This window comes from Triticum aestivum, chromosome 5B, assembly GCF_018294505.1.
Source record: "Triticum aestivum cultivar Chinese Spring chromosome 5B, IWGSC CS RefSeq v2.1, whole genome shotgun sequence".
Lineage (NCBI taxonomy): Eukaryota > Viridiplantae > Streptophyta > Magnoliopsida > Poales > Poaceae > Triticum > Triticum aestivum.
The window spans coordinates 264,351,429-264,374,655 of record NC_057807.1 but is presented as its reverse complement, the minus strand read 5'-3'; the positions used below and the strand labels follow the sequence as shown (position 1 = coordinate 264,374,655).

The 23,227-nt window shown below is 45.9% G+C and overlaps 1 long non-coding RNA gene across 1 annotated transcript; it reads left to right on the top strand.

Annotated features, from left to right (window-relative positions):
• Positions 1-1,466: 1,466 nt before the first annotated feature.
• On the top strand, positions 1,467-4,659 carry LOC123111278 (uncharacterized). The gene is made up of 2 exons (XR_006454349.1): positions 1,467-3,518; positions 4,155-4,659. It is a non-coding gene; the product is annotated as an uncharacterized lncRNA (long non-coding RNA).
• The last annotated feature ends 18,568 nt before the right edge of the window (positions 4,660-23,227 follow it).

The window sequence follows — 23,227 nt, the reverse complement described above, 5'->3', positions numbered from 1 at the left end:
CCCCCCCGCCCCCCGGTCGCAGCGCCACGCGCTCCCCTCCCCGCTCGGAGCTCGCCGGCGACCGAGGGGCGGTGACAACGGGAGATGCTGCAACCGGTGCTACGGGGTGCTACCACGGCGACGCCTCCCTCGCATGCATCGGAGCTCTGCCTACCTCGCCGGACGCGGCCACGCCGGAGCTGCAACCAGCCATGGCAGACTACCCCTCACGGTGAATTTTTGCTGGAACCGGTTGTAGCGAATTCAATCGCCGGTGGTAGCAAAAATCTACTACGGTTGCAGCAAAACGGCGTCATCAGAGCTGTTGACGATGGTTTCGCGAATGCTACAACCACATACCACAAAGCTACAACCGTTCAACAAAAAAGCTACAACCACGTTCATCAGAGCTGCAACCCGAGTTCGCCGGAGTTTTGTAGCCACTATGATCCAACGATATTTGCTACAACTGGTGTTGTTTTTTGCTACAACCGGTGTCTCATTTTGCGGCATTGCCATAGCCGGCGTCGGGAATTTTTGCTACAATGCTGTCACGTCGTGCTACAACCAGCACTTCAAATTGCTACAACCGGCACACGAGAATGCTACCACCGCTGAGAAAAAAGCTCCAACTAGAGATACACGGAAACTGAGGGGGGCGCCATGGAGGCTGCAATCGGCACCTGAGAAAGGTATAACTGTTGATGGGAAAAGCTCCAACTGACAAACAAAAATGCTTCAACGGGAGGTGAACAGAAGCTATGGTCGGAGGACGAAAGCTGCAACCGGCTATGGAAAAGCTACAACCAGTATTTGCAGAAGCTTCCACCATGTACGATAATGACCATGGCGAGTTTTCGACTCGACATGCCGGCGGGCTGCAACTAATGTTGCCGACGACCATGACGGCGGCAACTGAGGGGCCCCGATGAGCATCGACCACCAGCGCTGCGACCGCGGGCGATGGCCTCGTGGCTATGGAGGGCAAGAGCTGCGGGGAGGGGGTGGGTTTGCGGTGTCGCGGCTGTAGCAACACATCCAACGGCGGCCGGGAGCGAGCGTTGGGCGGCCGGGGGCGAGCGCGCGGCGGCCGGGGGCGCATCGAACGGCAGCCAGGAGCGAGCGCGCGGCGGCCGGGGGGTGAGCGCATGGCGAATCTGAAGTGGGGGGAAGGGGAAAGAAGACGATGACGTGGGAGAGGCGTGATCGAACGGCTCTAATCCCACGCATCGGGTGGCTGGGGCTAGACCGGCCGAACTGCTCGGCCGGTGCGCCGGCGCCTAACAGTCGCCTTTATTTAAGTCGTTCTCTATGTAAGGTTTTTTCGCACACCCGCACATCCGGATCTCCTAGCAATTTTTGGTACGTTTTGTCCGTGGCCCACTTCGTTTTTCTTCGTGCGATTGTCTCTCCCGCTTTGTAGAAAAATATCTATAAAAACGTATATCTTTTTTTGAACTCTGATTTGGAGTCCAACTCTACATCCTTCGGTCTCTCCTCTAATTCCTTCCATAAATATCGGTCGGATCCTATAAAGCTGGCGAGTTGCAGACGGAGCTAGCGGGCGAGGAGGCCGGTCCGCCACCTGAGGTATCACCGGCGGCCAGAGTCGCTGCCCTCAGCAGGCTGACGAGTCGCGCCCCAAATTCCCCCGAGCCACGCCTACCGCGGTCATCATCCTCGAGGCCTCCGTTTCTAGACGAGGAGGAGGATCCCATTGGGTGCTTCATCCCTCTCACCCTACCGTCTCCGCCACCTATCGGATCTCTGGCGGCCGGAGTCGCTGTTCTCAGCTGGCTGATGAATTAGCCCCAAGCTCCCCCGAGCCACACCTGTCGCGGTTAGTCGTCCTCGAACCATCGGTTCCCAGCAACTGATTTAGAGGCTCCACCCCCGCCGGCCCTGCTCCTACCCCGAGGATGTACTCCTCCGTGCCGAACTCCACCCATCTCTTCCTCTTCCTCAGCCACGGACATACATACATGGATACACCACGAGTCCACGAACCCCTCCAATTCGAGGCGGCCACTACGCAGAGGACGTCGAAGCACACGGGAGAACCTCCATCATGCTCCCCTTCAGACGTTTATCCGGAAGCAACCCAGCTCTTCCCCCTGACACTGTAGCCCGACCAGCGGTGGCTCGGTGACGACGAAGACTCCTTGTTCGTCATCGTGGCACCAGCAGGTCAGCGAGCACGCAAGCCCTGCGTGGACGATCTCAGCGGCAGGTCCGGTGCCTCCTTTTCCCCCTTTCTCTGTTCCACCTCGCCGGGCCTCTCCTCTGCCCGCATCCGGCCGCCCTCCTCCTGCACGCCCGCGCCTCCTTTCTCTCGGCTCTGCTGCAAATGGCAGCAGCAGCAGTACATCCTTCTGTGCGCCACCTCGCTCCGACCACCGCTGCTTGTTGCTGCGTCCGGCTGGCCTCCTCACAGCCACCACCGACCACGGCCCCCCTGCTGCCTTCACCACTCTGATCCTATTTTTTCTCTTGTCCCCGCTGCATCTTGAGGAACAACGGGGATTGCAGCTTTGTGCGATGCATTTGCACATCACATGTTTGTTGAAATAAGCTAATAGTGACATCTTCTTTCCAGTTTACCTGAACTTTTTTCTGTGTTGTCAGGGGAGGAGATGGTTTATTTAAGTTTCTTTCTCAATTCCTAATTATATCAGGTTCAGAATTAATAAGTTGTAAGAACTATTTGTGCGTTTGGAAGAGAAGAGCTATGGTCACTTCAGATAAACTGCTTTGGCAAATTCTTTTGGCAGCATAATTTCCATGCAATATGTGCTTAGCTACTTGGGTATGTTTGGTTCATGAATACTAGGACCAAGAAGGAGCAGATGATACTTTATTATATATACGATGCGAGTTAATGATGATTTCCTATACTTAAATTATGTAGAGATGCGAAGGTAAATATTGCTATTATCTTTTATGGTGCTACTGGCATCGCATTGCTCAACTTACTGATACATAAATTAGTTTCCTGTAGTGTAATACTTGAGTCCTTGCATCTTCAGTTAGTTCTCAACACGGAATCCACTAAATCCATTCAAGAGTTAAAGATCCTTTTATGTTTATAGAATTTTAGTGGAATTTCTTGTCTGCTTGGTTGCTAGATATTCTTTTACTTTTTCCATGGTATATAATAAGAAATAATCTTTTTTATTAGCTTATGATCATGGCTCATGTATATTTACAAAGTACTTTCACTGAGTTTTCCTTGTCAATGGTCCGATATATTTACTTTGTATAAGGTGCGCCGAAGGGTCGTTTGAAGGACCGAGGGGCCAACTAGAGCTCATGTATGGTAGTTGGGGCATGTTTTTTTTTCTCATGACGCGTCTATTGAATTTTCATTATTCTCCCAGTTTGATTAATGTTTTTTGGTTGCTTATTAGTACCACATATTTTGTGTTGCAGTTATATTTCTTGTCGTTGATCTGACAACGTTATACATTTTAATGCAGTTGCTCCATTCACTAGGTTTTACTGATTTAGCCGGGACATGCCCAACTATTGCCTTTGGAATGGTTACGTTTATTTTCCTCCCTCCACATTTTGTTTGCTGAAAGAAAAAAAATGCAGTGTGGGCAGGGAGGGTGAGTGGTATATAAATGTAAGAAGGGTTTAGCAGCAAAAAAAACCAATGCTCCTACCTAGAGCGCTATAGTTCCCAGTGGCGCACTGCCGCTTGACTGGACTAATATTCCCCACCCGATCTGGATCCGGTTCTGACTAAATATGGTCAACATTTAATATATGGCTGGATTCGGATAGGTCACTAAAGGTGCAAAACTTCCATGGTATGAGTCATTGTATAAAATTAATTTTGAAATGAGGGATTCAAATGTACACTTCATACTCAAGATGACATTTTTATACTACTTTCTTAAATTAAATCAACTTAAGTTACTTAAATTAAATAGTAAAGTTCAAATAATTCACAAAAGTTTTCTAGCTCACCTTCTGCAACCTTACAAGAACTGCCTGTATGGAGGGAACATTATCTTCCTGGGGTAGTGCACTCTTCTGTCTTGTTCTGTAAATTGTGAGGTGTGCCTTGTTGGCCTTTTGAAATTATTTCCCCCTCTTATTTCACTCTTGGGATTCCTTCACATACTGTTAGGTATATGCATCAAACTAAATGTATCCCCTGTCATTTGCAGGATGATGAAAATCTTACCAAAGAGCATCAGAGGTGCAGGCGGTAGCTTGGTCGAGGTGTGCACATGTAGTGGACTAGGATGGGAAGGAAGGAGGCCGGCGCCAAGGAGGAAGAGCATCGGGGACGAAGGAGAACTACAACGTGGTGAAGGCAAGGGCTGGACTGGTCGGCGCTGCATCGTGGGGAAGACAAAGGGGTGGAGTGGCCGGTGCTGCGTGAGGGTAGAAGATGATGGGGAATTCTAGAGATGGGAAACACTCTATTGCTTCACTGTTACTACTTGCTGCTGGTGTCAATTTATTTGATACTACTGATCTCTACGGAGAAATTGGGGATGCAAGTTTATCACATGCACGCTCATGTACATCTGCTTATGTCTTACCAAAATTTTGCTTGCTCTATGTTTTGCGAGCTCAGGCCAGACATCACACTGAGTTTTTTTTTGTTTTTAAATTCACTTTACTTAGTATATGAACTAATCCTGAATGGAAAAAAGTTTGTGCTGATATCATCGATAGATTATAAACATTGCTAGCTTTTTGTGTGTAGGCTTGTTCTGTTCTAGACTACCAAAATATTTTTTGCTTCCATACTTTTTATTTTTTATTTATGTACTAACAATGTTCTGGGTCCATGTTCACATTGAAGATTACAGAACACAATCCTAAAATCCTTCCTAGACATATATGTTTTCAATATAAGCCATTATATAGTTCTTCGTTGTGGAAATTGTCTAGCCTGACTTTTTTGGGAATTTGTACGAGTCTTTTAACAAATTTTGGTATCCTTTGGACATGAAGCTTTAGAATGCTGGTTGGTGGTGGGGATTATAAGACTTAAATGTCAGAGAAGTTGTGCTCCCCTTTCGGACGACGACTCAGACTTGAAGTCCCTTATGTGTTCGATACAAATTCCTCTTGTTATTCACTATTATAGTCAAGGGGGTCGTTCTGCAATGCTCCGCCTGGCCAAACCTAATTCATGGTAATTATGTTTGCTCCTTTACAAAGCAGGGAGAGGTTATGGGTGATGTTGGGTGCCTGGACGATGCCCTGAGGACCCTTCTGACCGAGCTTGGGTCGTGTAGGCCGCATGCTCCATGAGGCTACCACGCCGTGCCGACGTGCGGTCCATCACGGTGGCAGTGGACGGGCGCTCATCATGGTGAAGATGAGGCAGATCCTTGACAGGATCTTACGCAATGTCGTACGTGTGTCATGGCGTTGTACGTGATGCAGGGTAAGAATAGTGTCAACCAAGATGCGGTATGAAGGTTAAAACACATATAATTCTTTTTTTATTTTTTTTCTTGCATGTTGACACTCCCAAGACAGTGTTTGTGGATCCCGTTGCAACGCACGGGCAATTTTCCTAGTACACTATAAAAAATAGATTTCCGTGATGATACATGTTTGTCACAGTAGGTCACGTTTTCTGTCATGAATGTACATCCATGAAGATTTTATGACAGAATCAAGATAGTCATGCATGTGTTGTCGTAGAAGTGTTCCATGATATTACCAAAATTATCATCACGAAAGTGTCCACTTCCATGGTGATAAATCACACATCATAGAAGTGCTTTCGTCAAGGGTAAGCGACACGTGACATCCACCGAAACGAGTCGTCGTTAAGCTATCCGGTTCCGGTTTGGATCCGATAACCTGTTAACAGCACGGACGAATGGGGATTTTCCACTTGTAAAATTCTCATTCGCCGACGATCCATGTGTCGGCTCACTGTTGGGACAGATGTCAACCACTCATTGGACCGAAGGCGCCTATGATACGTCGACACGTGGCACGGCCCAACAGAGGCCCATTCCGATGAAAAGGCCGGACCGTATGACTTGGTCAAAAGGTAGCGGGCCGGCCCATGGAAAGCCTGTTAACGGCTTGTTCGCATATAGCCCATTTACATCCCGCTAACTCACGACCTGTTACGGCCTATCCGAGAATTAGGCCCATTAGCGTCATCTGGACCGTCCAATGTGATTCCATCCCGTTGTAACTTCCGACCCATGTATGGCCCATGATGTCTTTAGGCCCATACGAGGCCTTTTGTAACTCTGGGCCCATTAAAGGCTCGAGATAAAACTGGCCCATAATGAACAATGTGTCGCTTTATACCCATTAACGATCCATTATTCCGTCGGCCGTTTTCAGCCCGTGTTAACTTTCGGCCTTCTAAGGGCCCATTTATTCTTGGGCTCATTTCCAGAATTCAGTTATACGGTCTGTTACTGGCCTGTTCTGTTTGTGGACCAAATTCAGCCCATGGTTACAGTCGGCCCGTTTGTAGCTCGTTAATTCGTTGGGCTATTTTCATAGCGTCATCAAATACGGCCTATTACCGGCCCGTTATGGTCGGGCCACAAAACAGACGATTTCCACTTTAACCCATTTACGACCCGTTTTGCGGACCGTTATTGGTTCACGAATAGTATGGTCCATATTTGGCGAAACGATTATACGGCCCGTATAAGGCCCATAGATTAGATGGCCCGTAGGAGGCCCATGGATCCTACGGCCCGTAGGAGGGCCATGGTCACTACAGCAGGTAGCAGGACCATGGTTAGCACAGTCCATGTGTTGCCATGGTTATTGTGGCCTAGTTATAAAAATAGGTTATTATGGCCATTGGAAAAACACGGAAAAAGAACTGTAGTGACTACAAGCAAACAACTAAACAAGACAATAAGAAAATAAATAAGCAAGCAACTAACGTTAGGCTACACTACTACAGGATGCTGCTAACGCGAGACTATGATCAGAGACCCTTCGACGATACTGTGTGCGATGCAATAATCACAAACGATGGTGTAGAAAAACCATTAAAAATGTGCAAACCATTTGCGATGGAGGATGCATCAAACACGGTTCAGATTTTAGTTGCGTGTGCGATGCAGGGCATATGGTTCAGTTCAATTAACTGTTTGCGATGAGGAGGAACAAAAGAAACAGGTAGCCAGATGAAGGTGTGTGCGACATACAGCATACAGTTCACTCGAACGAATTATTTGTGATTAGGCAACACAAAAGAAACGGTCAGACAGATGAAGGTGTGTGCTATATATGGCATGCGGTTCACTCGGATGAACTATTTGCGTTGAGATAAGAGAACAGAAATGGTTCAACTTAACAAGATGTGTGTAATACGCGGCAAACAGGTCTGTAATCGAAAACGTGTGTGAAGACCGATAACAACACAAACGATTGCTGCTAACAAGCCATGTGTGTTGTGAGCAAACAATTGTTGGTATACAATTGTGAGTGATTGATGAAAACATCACCGACCAGTCCCATTGTTTAGTCCGTGTGCGATGTGATTTTCTTTGTCCGCGCAACATCTATGCTCTGTCTATGGAGCATCAACATATATATATACTTAAAAAAAACAGCATTGGATAACCAAATTTAGAAACATTACAACCGAGCACTCTTCCAGCCTTTTCAGACTATCACCGTTTTCTACCATCAGATCGGCAGTCCTAGGCTATCTTGGCCGTCGGATGCACCTTCGATCCCTTCGGGAGCGGTAAACAAACTGGGACGATGCTCCCATGACAAAATCGGTGATCTGCTGCTGTTCGGGCTTGTTGGGCCTGTATCATCCAATTTCCCTTGGCCACTTCGCTGGCAATAAAAACAATCGTGAAGCTGTATACGAGGTGAGCGTGGCATGCCTCGCCAGTCGAGAGTTGCGCCTGGTCCGTGCGGCTAGGGTGAGAGGGTCTGTGAGGGAGAAGCGAGCGTCGTTGTAGATCGAAGCTACAAGACTTTAATGACGCGCGTTGTACGCCACTCGCCCGCGACGGATAATTGCAGGTCAGTTACCATCTCGATCTATGCTGTTTCACTTCCATATAGTCTCCTTCGTCCGGCTGTTCAATCCACACCCCCTTTTTCTGCTTCGACTTCTCTGCTTTGTCTTCTCAAAGGTCATTCTCCGTCGAATTTGGGATTCGTCTTTTATTGGCTGATTTCTCTACTCCCAACTGAATGCAGGTGCTCTTAGTACAGATTGATGTGCTATGGAGAGGCGACGACCATGACCATGGCCGACATGAGTCCACAACGGCAGCGGCGGTGGCGACTTTCCCAATGGAGCTGAGGAGAGGCAATGATGATGTGGGCCTGAGACTACGGCGGCGGCGGTGGCTCCCGCGCAGCGAGATCCTCCACTACCCATGCCGCCTTCTCGCTGCAGGTTCGATCTTTCTTTCAACCTCCATATTGTGCAGATCCATCCATGTCGAACCCGATTGCGCCAATTCCATAATTGATGGGACGAACTGTCTTGTACAGAATTGCTGCCTCTGGTTCAGATTCTAGAGGACACAAGGTAGAAGTTTAGCACAACATTAAGAATTATCTACCTCTTTGTTTTCTAAGTATATATCACGGGGGTATCAATGTTAGTGCATGGCAAATGTTAATTTGATACATGTTTTCTTGTTGTCCCAAAATTTTGCGGGAGTTACAGAGGATATAGGGACTGTTTCACATCCGAAAATCCATGCCCTGTAACTTCCAGGTTACACCTTCCCCTCTGCTGCTTACAAATTAGCTCTTCGGGTAACTTCAAGTCGAGATTATTTTGATATGGTAGCAACAGTGGGTCGTTTGAGTGGTGCAGGAGCTAACTCTTGCTTTTCCAATGCATTTATTTTCGGTTCATGCTATTATTACCTGGATCCTAAGCATGCCATCATTCAGGTTACTAAAGTAAATTCTTTAGTGTGCCAATGAACATGAAGCAGTTGGGCATTCACGCGCTGCTTTCGAGTGTTATCAGTAGTCCACCAAAATAGCTTCTGAGCTAATCCAGGTACACATGCAAATTCCATGTAATGTTAATCTAAGAGGAGAGAGAATATTGTTTGGTTGACTTGCGTATATTGTAATAAAGCACGCAATATTCAGTTCAAGTATCGAACAGTAAAGATTATATTGTTGTTGTGTATGAAGCAGGTGCACAAATGACATTCCTACAATTCCTGAAGTGACCGTATCAAACAGTAAATATTACATTGTTGGTCCGTATCGAATAGTAAAGATTATATTGTTGCTCCGTATCGAACAATAAATGACGCTTGTTGACGTTTTAATTGCCGACGATTCATATTTCACACCATTTGCCGACTCTAGAGTAAGCACACTCTTACAATTCTCTGGCCTCAACATGTTGTATAATCTTTATTTTCAGTACTTTGGTTATCAAGTTTGGCAGTGGAGTGAGCCCCCAAATAGTCAATTCTCTCTCTCAAAAAAAAGAGGTTGTCTGTGCGGATTATTGCAAGAAGATGAAGTACAGATTAGACAATTATAACTAGATCAGAAGTATTAGAAATGTGTATTTTAATTGGCTCCAACTATCAGAAAAGAAACAAGACCAATGAGGCGCTAGCATGTGTGGCATGCCGACCACCAAGGGGGTTCAGAACTCAGACCTGCCTATGATAACTTTTGTAATAGTCGGAAAATCGGTGTGAAATGAGTTCATGCACTCAGCCATAAGCTTAGGAGTCATGATAAGTAAACCACGACTTTATCGGTGTCTCTTGAGCGTACTACCTTCACCATTTCATGAAAAAAAACATAAGCATGTGTGTAATAGCCTTCCTTAAAGATAAGATAGTCCTAAGAAAGGAAAATATGTATTATGCACAAACATAATAAATAGTTCTAGAAATGGATACAGCAGGCAAACAGAGTTGATTGATCCAACTTTTAGATCTTATCAGTTATTCAACCAAATGATCAAACAACTGCCGAGCTTTTGGTTTGGTGGTGCATTTTCTAACTTATAGTTTAGAAACTTCTCAAGAATCTAACAACATGCATGATTTCAGGTAATCAAGCAGAGGTACAATGTTGCTTTTGTTGACAACGGCTGTTAGCGAGCTGGATTCTTTTGATGTACTAAACGAGCTGATGAATAATGGGTGAAAATACATGTAATCGGGTAAGATGATGAGATTTTTTTCCACATGCATCTATTAGTAATATATTCTCTTTTCGAGGTCCTCCTTTTAAAAGTGATAATGTCGTGATTCATTCAGGCGATCATCGAAATGCTTACAACATGATGCCAAACTTTATACCTTTGATACAGTCTGAAAGTGTAGGCGTGCCATGCTCCTCCATGGGTGTCTTACATTATAACTATGTGGTTTCGGTTATGGTGTCATAGTTATACCTATGACTTCAGTAATGTTTAACAAACGTTGTGCTTGTAACTGGTTATGTTGGATTTAGAGTGTTATTTTTGCTGTCACATTTGTAATCACATAACTTTATGTCTTTAACATTGCGTTCTAAAGTTAAAAAAATAGAAAAAATATAGTAATGGGTTAGATAACATTTCTCTACATTTTCAGTGTTTTGTGTATATTTAAATGGTGGCCGCAAGCTCACACCACACATATTTTACCATCGGCCGTCCTAACTGAAAACTCTATAACTCAGGCGTAAGCTCAAACCAACTTGAAGCCCACTAGACCTAAGTAGAAGAAAAAAATCCTATATGTGCACTACTTTATAGCAATCTGGTCAAACTACCTCTTTGATTACGACCAGTGTACTTCATTGCAAACTGATCAAATTACCTCTTAGGTTATACAATATAATGTAGGATTTCCTTCCCTATGAGTAAAATAGAAATATATGTATGATCTTCTATACTACTCCCTACGTTCCAAAATAAGTCACTTAAAGTTAGTACAAAGTTGAGTCACTTATTTTGGGACGGAGGGAGTATTATATTGTAAAAATGGATGGGCGAGGCAACGCGCCTCTCTGCTGTTTTCCTGCATTTTTCTTTCCCTCTCACGAGCTTGAGCAATTGAATGAAAACCAATGGCTATATATGCTGGAGTCAGCGAATTATATAACACACTATCTCTGTCTATCAGCATCTTAAACTTATGTTGCTATCATCACCAATCTGAGCTTTTTTTTACTATGAACCACCATCACGAGTTTACTCTTGATAACAGTGCATGCTGATTTTTAGGTCAGATTGTGGATCCCATCTCCAAGTTATGCAATATGGTGCTACTTAATTCTAATATCTCATATTGTATCTATCATTTTTTTTATTTGGGTATCATTTCATCTTTGAGAATGTGATGCACCACAATTTTTGTAAGTACTATGGTTGGCATTGTGTTCTCCAAGGTTGTAATTGGTAACAAAACTTGGTTCTTATGATGGCCATGATTTTAGAAATGCAAATATCTAAGATTTTTGTTGAGATCTCAGTTCTTGTTGTTGAAGCTTGCTCTTGTGATATTTTTTTTGTTTCATGTCGAGATTGTTTACACAAACCCTTCAACCTTAGTTTCCCTGAATTTTAACCTACAGAAGCTATGGTAGTACTCTAAACATATTCTAAGGCATCAACTCCGAACATTTCATAGTACAAAGAGACGGGCGCAGCAACGCGTGCCATCAATTATCTAGTTAAGCATACAATTACACAAGTGACTACACATATAACATTTCCACACACCAAAGTAAGCAATTACATGCATACTAAACTAGGATAAACGAGGATCTAATCATGTACTTATTATTGTGATGACGCTTGCCATTGCTCTGCTTCCGGCTGGATCCTTGGCCCTTTTGAGGAAGGAGGCACTTCCTCATATCAACGATCTGCCTGTACATGTCGTAGCTCGTGTACGCCTCCTTGGCTGAGTACACGATGTGGGCTTTGTCGAGTTTCTCCATCCAGGACGAGTGCCAGACACGCTTGTCCTTGTTGCACGAATCCTTCATGTCTCTGTAGTAGGGGTCGATGATGGCCTCGGCAAGGTGAACCAGTGAGTCCCTCTCATGCTCCTTGCTGCCCCAGATCTTGTATTGGCCCTAGATGTCGACAAGATTCTGGCACGCGATGCCCGAATTCTCGAGCGCCTTTACATCGTTGGTGATGTCCACCGTAGCGAACATGTAGTGGGGGATGTTGAAAACCCTGGCGAAACGCTCACAAGGCCTTGTGGCCAGGCAGTAGTGGTAGACGAGGACGTGCTGGCGCACGCACATCTGGGCGACAGTGACCTTGGGACGAGACCCGACACAAGCGCGAGTGTACTCGAGGTCGAACCCGACCACCTCTCCTCGGCAAGCAACAACTCCATGGTGTGGATGGAGTGCTCCACCCAGACCGGGTCGTTGGTGTACACCACTGAGAGGTCCATGAACCTTCTGTGGGTGTCCACCACGACACGCATGGTGAACTGCTGCTCGTCGTCGGCAGCCGCTCGGAGCGCCATTGGAGCTGCGCAGGATACCCTCTAAAAATTTCTCGTGGTCGGTGTGCTTCTTGCAATGGTGGGGCACGATCGAAAGCTTGAAGAGACACGAGGGTTAAATGGCCGCTGTAATAAATGGGGGCCGGCCGGCCTGTAATCATCACGTCTTGTCAAGACGTTCATAGTGGAGGATTCTAGTGCACGCTTGACAACACCGCACCGCACGCGTGGGCTCGAAGAGGCGCCAAATGTATCGTCAGTGAGCCTGTTCCCGCGCTACCACACAGTTTACCGCGCAAGCTTCCCGCCCGGCTAGTTTGGCCACGCGTTGGCTTCGGCTAGGAGAGGGACAAATCATGGGCGTTTATTGGCAAAAAGCTTTGTAAAAACGAAGTGTGTGGAATGACTTCGGTCATAAGTTTACCCGTGGGTGATGAGGTCAAAGTTAGACAGAAGGGTGATGACGGACACTCGAGTGCGATAATTAATTCTGCGCTCTACAGGGCACATGATGGAAGAAACCAACTATGTGCAATAATGTCGAAGATCGCAGTCGAGTTAGCCATACAGATCGTGTGCTGTGAGATCGAGAGGGTAAACAGATTCGAGAATGGTTAATAAAATCTAAGACCATTGCATATTAAGGTCAAAATAGTGCTACCAATATTCGAGTCTCATACAACACCATTTCAACGATTGTACCACAAAAGCTTGAAGTATTACGAGGTTCAAATTCCAGAGTTATATGGCTCAAATTCGAAGATTACAAGGTTCAAACTGATATTAGAAATGAAATTCAGCTCATCGGCTGCAAACGCTCGCGCTGATCCGCTGATCATGGATATTAGAGAGGTTCAAACAAATATTACCACTTCTAAGTCTGGTTTCAAAACCTCACAATTTTTGCAAAGGGGTCAGCCACTGAGAAGTCATGTATGGGGTTGAACGATGACTTCTGATTACTCTGTCATCTGAAGTTCCAAAATGAAATTCAACATTTTTGGAGCCTATTCATTCTGCCGCAGGCGCCGGCGTTGATCAACAAACCATTCATTTTTGCGAAATAAATGTAGGGCAAACCTCATTACCTTCAGCACCCTTGCTCTGAGAACAAAGAACCTAGCAAATATAATCTCCGGTAAGGTCCCTCAGTAGGAGTTCAAAGTAATTTCTGAGAGATGTAGATCTAGGCATTCGACGTGATTGTTATATTGTATCACATTATCCACCAATGGGCCTAATCTTATCTACAAAAGAAGAAAATGTGTTAGTGCCTACATGCAGTTTTGAACACTACTACAGGCCTATTTGGATTGCAGGATTTGCAAAATGCACTAACATGCCATCTTTGATCTGACATATTTAACATGCGCATTTGATTACATTCTAGAAAAATGTAGCCTTCTTCACAAGAGGTTGGAGTGGATGAAAAGTTCCCTAAGAAAACTAGTACAGATGAATCCAAAAGAGAAATGCTTATTGATTGTAACCATATAGATGAAGCAACCAATACGGGGGGGGGCATGTATGTACTGAAATCCTCCAAAAGAATCCTTCAGAAATCGTAGTACATTGTCATTGTAAACTTGGAAAAAGGTGTCACAAATTGATCTCCATTATGGTTAACATTTAACAGGAAAGGAACATCACCTCGATATATAGCTTCTCCAGGAACGGAAAGCATATTAGGAAACTGACAACTTGCTCCAGGTTGGGGCCGACAGATTCTAGTGCCAAGACCTTCACTGTGCGCAGTTTTGGGGTCAAGCTTGTCGGAATCATTTTCTGAATGACAGACAAACAAACATCTTGAAAATTAGAAATAATGTTAATTTGTAGAAGGAGAGGTAGAAGGCGGCTGTTGTACCTGGACGGGTGTGGATCCAATAACAAGTTTGGAGTATTTGTCATAAGAGTAGCCCACCACTGTCAATTTCGGTGCAAAAATGACATTGATTCTTGTTGGACCTTCTTGATCAACTACAAGTAATCTCTCAAGTGCAGGTGTGTCCTCAAAGACCATACCGTGGTACACATCTTGTGATGTCTTCCTACCGCACCAGCAACACACATAAATAGTCCGGAGAGTCATGGAGGTGATGTGGAAGGTACTCAACCCATTGATCGCCTAAAGACGAAGGTACTCGAGTGTAGTACAGCCACGGAGCAGGCGCTCCATGTCACCGTTTGAGAGGCAGACGGCGACGACCTCGAGGTGCTTCAGTCGTGGTAGAATAAGAGCGGGCGCATCATTAAGGGGGGAATGGCAGTTAATGAACTTGGCGACGTGCAGCATGGGTGCGAGGCGGAGCGCGGGCGTTGGCAGCGAGCGCATATGCCCATCATCAAAAATGAGTTCCTCGAGCTGATCTAGGGCGGGGGATCAGAACTAGTTGTCAAAGTTGGTTTGGTCCTTGCCGTTGGAACGGAACTTGCCCATTCTAAGGCCTCTGGTTGGGCCAAGGTTACTATCGAGGATCTTGGAGAACGCATCCAGGCTTTTGTGATAGCCATGGTAGAGCTTGTGGGTGTCGATGAGGCCGAGAGGGCTGGAGTTCCATAGGGGGCACCACCGCCGGGAAAGAACGGTTGTCCGCACCCCATATTTTATTGGGAGGGGGGAGATGATGACTGTTAACATATCATCGGGGAGGCTGCTGATGAAGTCTAGGCCTGCTAGAGTCACTTGCGGTTCTAGCTTGCCCCGCCTCCGCTTGTTGCAGCCCTGTTCTCCACCTCTGGAGTCTCCTTGTCAGCGGTGCTTTCTGATCGAAATGGGAGTACAGGGAATATTTAGTTAAAACAGGGCAATAGAAAAGTGTATTGGTAACTAGAAGTTATTAGGTAGGAATATAGTAAGAAAAGGGAATAACAATTGGTTTCTTAAATACTACACAATTCATTTGATATTGCTGGGTAAGTCAACATGGAGATAGTTGAAAATAAAACTTACTTCGAACAAAGTCTGGACGGATGATATCGTCGGGGAAGTTAGCATATATCTCATGACCAAGCCCTTTTATGTGCAGTGCAATTCTAGTGCCAGCTTTCATTTCATAAAACTTAGAAATTTCTTTCCAAAAGCCATTGCCAAAATAGGAGTCACCACGTTCATCAAGTCTTACAGTAGCAACGATTGTAAATCCATGGTTTGTGTGCAGTATGACATCCCTGCAGTCTTGATTTATGTAAAGGGAAATATTGTGCACTACAGATTCTATTGCATAGCAAGGGACGCGCTGCAAAAAATGGTAGGATTGTTAAAGAAAATATGGTAACATGCAAATATGGGCCCAAATTGAAAGAACTGTATAGCAGTCGAAATCGAAGGAAAAAAAATCTATAATTAAACAGATAGGGTAAACATGATGTCATGAAAATATGAGAGTAATCAAAAGAACAATACATCATTAATTTGCCTATTATACAAAGAAGAGGGGGAAATCCCCTTTGATGCATATGGTGCATGTGGCACCTTTTATCCAAATGTAGTAATATTTAGAATATGTTCAGGAAAGTAGGCCATGCCAGCCGGTTTAGGGTGAGATTGAACATACCACGCGCATCCTCAAGTCATCTGGTACGGTGAGATGGAATGTCTGGCGGAGGCCGCAAGGTCCTGATGTGTCCGTGCACTGTACACCTCTATGAACGAAAGAAACCCTGAAATCAGCTCGAATAAAAATGAATTCATGGCGATTTCAGCCGGGTGATTAAAGGAGGCAGATGAACTGGGATAAGAGATGAGATAATATCTCATTAAATTAGTTACCTTGTTGTCCATCAGAAAGAACCCTCGATACGGCAGATTCCCCAACCGAGGGGAGCTGGGTCAACCACAAGCAGCGTCGAGAAAGTCGATGGCGATAGGCGGCGGCAAGCGGAAGTGGCAAAATGCGGTGGGCTTTGCCGGCAGCCTGGCGGCGACGGCAGGCGTTGAGCTAAGTGGTTACCGCCGCGATAGGCGGTGCCATGCATAGACGCGGAGGAGCTTGTGCAGGTGTGAATGGGGACCGAAGGGGGTGGATGGCGGGGTAAGGATTTTTGTGACGTGGGGATGGTGAGGGTTTTCTTTTTTATTTTTTGAATTGGGTGGTGAGGGTTTTCTGTCCCACAAAGAATTTTGGAGGCGACAGTTTGCTAGAGCCAACCGTGTGTGATTGACGCAACATGCAAAATGGAAGTCATTGCACACGGTTCCAATTTTGGGAACCGTGTGCGATTGACATACTACCTCCGTCCTGGTTTATTGGTCCCTTTGTAATTTTTACCAAATTTTGACCAAAAATTTAACCAAGAAATGTTTATGCATGTCACCAAAAATTATATCATTGAACACTATGCTCAAATACCCATCCAACGATATAATTTTTTCTGACCTGCACTAACATTTTGTCAGTTCAACCATTGATCAAAAATTAACACAAATTACAAAGGGGACCAATAAACCAAGACGAAGATAGATTCCATCAACCGAACTGATTGCGTCCATATCCCACTGTTAGACATAAGTAAACATAGATTAAACATACTCAGACATAGATAATAAGCATACAAGTACACAAGCATAGTTCAACCATAAGTACATAGTTCAACCGTCATTAAGCATATTCAAGCGTACATAGTTCGATCCCACATCTCATCTCACATGTCGGCACGATCCTGAAGCTTCTCCAGGTGCTCAGCGTACACGTCGTGGGGCACCCTACGAGAATACTACTACTTGAAGGAGCCAACAACTTGTCCTCTTGCATGCGCCTGAATACTTAGATACGCGTCATGAAGCTTGTGGTTGCAAAATGGGCATCGATAGCCGCCATTCCAGGTCCTAATACGCCGCTTTCCTGCATAAAGCTCCCTCAGGATTTGCCTCTTGTACCTCCTCTGGCCATCTTCATCCTCGCTGTCCACATCGTCAGACAACACCTATACAAATAGTAAAACAAATTTGGCATCAAATCAATATTTACATGCCGTGAAGTAAGATTAGGAATTTATGGCTATTTATTTATACATATCTAGAGATTATGGCTCGATTTTTAAGCACAGTCGTCTATGTATAGACAAATCTTGAAGAAAATAATGGCACAAACATATGTAGGTAATTCCAAATCAATTGTCAAGTCCTGGCTAGGAATTATTAGCACAAACACTAACCCTAGTCGGATTACTAGCAGAAATAATTTGCACAGATGAAACAACTAATCACTTATCACTTGTACCATTCAAAAAATCAATACACTACACGGATCTAACGAAACTTACTCAGATTTCATGGATTGGGAGAACATAACCATATGATTTCTATTCCAAAAGGGGGAGGCAGGAGTAACCAGAGAAACCCTATGATCTATTTGACACATAAATGGGTATAGATGACTAACCAGCTGTCTGTCATCGTCGGAGTGGTCGTCGGAGTCGTCGCCAGGGTTGTCACAAGAGTCGGTGTGGAACTCCACCTCCGTATGTGGAAGCTCAACATCGTCGACGATGTTAGGGTGCAGCGATAACTCGCCGGCGGTGACGGCAACCTCTGTCTCCATCTCCACACCGTGCTCCGGTGCTTTAGCAGCCCTGGCGTCGCCATTCCCTTTGATGGGGCGCTTCAGCGGCATCCTCATACACTAACGGCTTTGAGGACTAAGAGCGGCGTCGAGGATGCAAACGGAGAGAGAGGATTGTATGTATGGCGAAGATGGGGGTGCGATCGATCGGGCGCACCATTAATATGGAGTAGTGGAGAGAGGCGGGCGGCGGTCAAACCGATGGCTCGCCTCCCGGTGAGCCTGCACACCGGACTGCTGGCATGCCTACCGAAGCTTCACACAGCTACTCGCACGCCTCCGAATGACACTGTGCAGCGAGCATGCCTCCGTCAATTCACACACCTGCACGCATGCCTCCTGGTCTACCTGCACGACGGACTGCTCGCATGCGTCCCGTCAACTCACGCCTGCTCGCACGGCACACGGGTCGCATGGCGGCACGTATATTGTTTTTTTATTTGGATGATTAATGTTGCCGCTTTATTGCTTAACCGAAGCATGGAACGTATCCATTATTGCTCTAACGCTCACGGCTCGAATAAATAATCTGTTTGGGATATTGGTTCCCAATTATTATTAATCCCCTATTTCTAATTAGATAAAGATTACATCAAAAATGGTCTCAATTTTGACCAAAAAAGTACAATGCCACTTTGTGTTGGTGTCCATATGACAACACGATAAGTTTCATGAACTTCAAATAAGTTTTGGATGTACTAGAATTTAAAAATCAAGATTCTCAATGTTTGTAATTTGTTGCACGGGGAGTAAACATGCACCCAGTGAGACACATGTGTTTTTGCTATCCATTTAGGTGCACTGTCACGTGTGCATGTAGCTCAAATTTGATTTTTGCACATTATACCCGTAGAAAATCAATCAATTAATGTACTAAAACATCTTAATGATCTCTGTTTTTTACAAAATTAAAACATCCCTCCTTTGGTAACATATGTTCACCGCAGGATAATTAATTTAACATGCATCGTAGTTGCGGTGGATTCGCGGTGTGTGTGTTGGTGTGTGCGTCTGGGGGTGGCGGGTGGCTGGCAGTACACTACGAGTTGTGAGCCACCGTGTAGGTTGGCCGTTTTATTAGGCAGGCCAATGCCACATCAGAGTCGTGAATTTGTTATTTAAAACATTACACAACCCTTTCATACATACATGTTTTGGCCACATACAGTCGATGGTTGTCCTACACGACACTCTATACTCGCGTGTGATGCTTTCTGTGGGCCCGCGAGGTCGTCGTCCATCACTTTGACGAACAGCCGGCAGTGAGATTAATTCGACTAGCAAGGTAGAATCTTTTTTGTTTGTGTTATGGTGGTATATAGTATGCATCGAAGAGGTGGGAGGGGACTAGCATATATACTATACGTATGCGTCCGTGAACAAGTACAGCTCACTCAGTGTCGGGACTTTTCAGTTTCCGAGGCACGTTCTGTCGCAGGATATCCACGGCCAACTATGGTACCAGGAGCCCCTTGCTGGTTCGGCAGGGGGACGTTGTGTTGCACAAAGAGCAGACCACCGCACGACGGCACGGCAGAGAGCACACAAGAAATTTACCCAGGTTGGGGCCATCGCAAGGCGTAAAACCCTACTCCTGCTTTAGTGGATTGATGGTGGAATGGGGGTGGTGAAACGCAGTACACTTGCCCGACAGGGGTTGCCGTAGGGTAGTAGCGACTACGCGCGTATGGGTGTGTGGGTTCGTCAACTTTCCCACCCTTCCTACGAGTGCCATGGGCCTCCTTTTATAGATGAAGGGGTCACCACAATGGCAAAGTAGTCATTATTCACTGATATGATAGCAAACGGTGCTATCATACCTAACTCTGCAGTCTGACAAGGTGCAATAAATGCACCGCTTAGCGTCACATCAATGGTTGCCCGGCAAGGCTTGCCGGGGTATCTTGCCAGCTTCGCGCCTGTTCTCTTGACACGTCGCAGGACGAGCGTCATCTATGGGTTTCTTATGTAGGAAATGGCTGCCATGTGGCGAATGGCTGCCACTTAATCATCTTGCGGCTTGACACCGCACCGATTGACGACGTGGGTCGTGCTTGAGTGGTTGGTGGGGCGGTTCTGCCCCTGCAGACCCTGCCGGGGTGCCTTGGTTGCCTGCTTCTAGCGATGGCCTCGCCCCTTGCCGGGCTCGCCTGCCCGGCAAGGGAAGCCCTTCTCTTGCCGATATGTTGCCCCTATGGTGTGATATTGGTCCCTCTGAACTGCATGTTGGTTCTTTGAATCTCTTGGTCCCTCAATCTCTGACTTGGGCTGGCGCTTCAATCTTGTTCCTGTGCCTGTGCACAGTCTAGGCAACAGACCTAGGGTTTGTTACACCGACTGAAGCCCACGGGCCTGCCCCGAACCACTGTTGTGCGTCGTCGGGGTAGGGCCTAATAAGTGCACAGGCAGGGTTGCTGGAGGGGTTGCCTCCTTGAGGTTTCTATTGCTGCTTCATTACCCTTGATTTTGGGGCAGTTTCCGGTTTCCCCGCGCGTGGGGCAAAGCCAATAGTGGTGGGGCCGCTCCAATGATGGCCCGTGAATGACTTTAACGCATAGGGTAGAAACTGCCAATTTACTCTTCCCACAATGCGCCCTTATCCTTGGTCACGTATGTTGCATGCATCGCGCTGGGTAGGTAACGGAGGCACGAGGCGCGGGAGAGCATCTTGGAGAGGGCCCGCCCACCTTGAATTGGCGGACGAGGGTGGTGGTCACCAGTTGATGGATCAGTTGCCCTTCCCGCCCGGCCTAAAAAAGAGAGGGGCGGAGTCATTCATCTTTGCATTCCCCCTCTTCTTCTCTTGTTCTCTGCTTTCGCCAGTGATGCCGAAGAGGAGAGCCTAGGGCCAGCCCCTGGGTTCTCCTTGGGATCTCCCTTGGATCTGAGGGGAAGGTTCGGGCGGCACGGTGCTGACGCCGAGAGTGGCAACCCCGGCGTGCTTGCCGACGGGTCGCCCGTGGCCTTGACTTCGGTGGGAAGGGACGCGTCCAACACCATGCCGCGGCTCGAGATGGAAACGACGCGTGGTAGTCGACCGCTCCCCATTCTTCTTACTTGCATGGGATCGAAGAGAAACCGTAGGAGATATTCTCTGCTAACGGGGGCGAATCTAGCTCCTCCTGGGTGCGGTTCTCTCGTCGAACGGGAAGTCTCCCTGCTTTCTCACACGTCTTCAGGACGTGTTGTGGCTTCCAACGCTAGGGCTCCCGGGGATGACCATGCTCTCGGTGGAAAGATTTAGAGAGCATGGTGCCCGGCGCGGTGGTCGTGCCGAGGTCTTTGGGTGGTAGTGATGCGGACGGAAGCGGCAACCCACGACGCATCAAGAACGGGGACAACTGTTCTGATGAGTCGTGTTTGCCGGTGACTCTGTGCCTCCCATCTATTCCTCCGGCAGCGTTACCATCCACACATGCCCTCCGATTTCTTCCTCCTTGCTAGGGAGCGGCGCCGTCCTGATCATGGGGAGACGCAAAATTCCAGCTCGACCCGCCTCCGGCTCCTTCGACCTCTTCATGTAGGAGATGGACAAGGGCAAAGGCGTAATGGGGCACTTTATCTTTTTGATATCTTAAATCAGCCTGCACTTGCCAAATTTTAATTCAAATAATTTAATCCCTCGAGTACATCTTTGTGTTCTGTGATGCTTGTACTTGTATCGGCATATGAATGAAAAACATGAACCTTGTCGGGAACCCGTGCATGTGTGTGTCCATGAAACACCAAATCCCTGCCAGGTCATACCTCCGGCCAGGTCACACCGCGGGGTATATCCCCGACATTAGCCCCCAGTTTAATTTGGATTTGTCCATGTTAAACAGATCCTGTAAAACAAACACAAGAACAATTTTGACAGATTATGCTCCAGGGTTAAGAACTCTTGTAAGCCGGCATCTGATCATCCTTAACACCTTGGTATTTCCTTCTTCTAGAAAATTCGGGTTAATAGACCAGCTTCATAATCAATTTGCTGACGTTGGTTTCTCACAGGAAAAATTGTGAAGAATAATTCTTTTGACTCGGCTCCCAATGCTTAACAAAAAATATTGGTTTTTAAATACTCATCTGATTTTTCACTGACTTGAAGATGTAGAACTTGCCCATTTATGATTATCAAAAGAGCCGGTTTGTAAGTATTGATGGCACTGGGTCATAATTGTTGTTACATCAAACTTGAAAATGTACCTCCCTTATATGCATATCACTTGTAGCCCCCAAGTCTTAAGAAGGGAGTGTAGTAACCGCTTAAGACTTGTTTCAATATAAATGTTACAACCTTGAAGAAATCCAAGTTGTTCATCTCAGTCACTAGTTAAAACTGAATATTCCACATATGTAGCTCCCAAGTGTCGGGTTGTCATGCTTGCAGCAACCTGGGACTTGTAATTGCCTTAAGCTCATAAAAAAACTTTAACCAGCGTAGCCCCCAAGGGTCGGGTCATTATGCAATAATGAGAAGGGACTTTTTAAATATGATCATGTATACTTGAGTAGCAACGTGTAGCCTCCAAGGGCCGGCTCAGTAAGATAATACTAAGCTAGTACTTTCATTGAAAATAACATCATATGATGTAACCCTCGTCATAGGGCTCAAACCCATGTCCACAAGGTTAAGAGCTTTGTACTCTACCAACTGAGTAGTGGACCTTTCAATATAATGGATTAAAGCTTGTGTACCTTGAATTTTTGACACGAGCAATTAGTAGCCCCCAAGGGCCGGCTCATTACCATGTGATGAGTCGGGTCTTCAATAAGGCAAGTAAAAAATAATCTTGCATTAGCCCCCAAGTGTCATGGTGCATGCTTGCAGCGACATGGGACTTCCATATTTGATATAATCATGATTTGAATAATGTAGCCCCCAAGTGTCGGGTCGTAAGCCTACAGCGACTTAGGACTATTCCTTCCGTTGCAGAATAAATCATATCCATTGATAAAGAAATAATAGCCATTGCGCTGAAGCAACTTTGAAAACCTTAATCATAATGCCGGTTATTGATAACCATAATAAAAATCCAGCCATCTTGGTAGATCATCCTACACTGGCGACTTATAGTCCAAAGCCAGGTCAGGTTAATAAACACCGGATAATTTCATATATGAGCCATAAGCATCATAACCCTCATCGATATTTAACCATGTATTAACATGTCACAATAGAGGAACCTCAAAAAATGTTCAAAAAAAATTCAAAGCGGGAAAACGAGGCTTTCATAGGCCGCCAAGCCTAAAGCTCCGAGGCTTTCA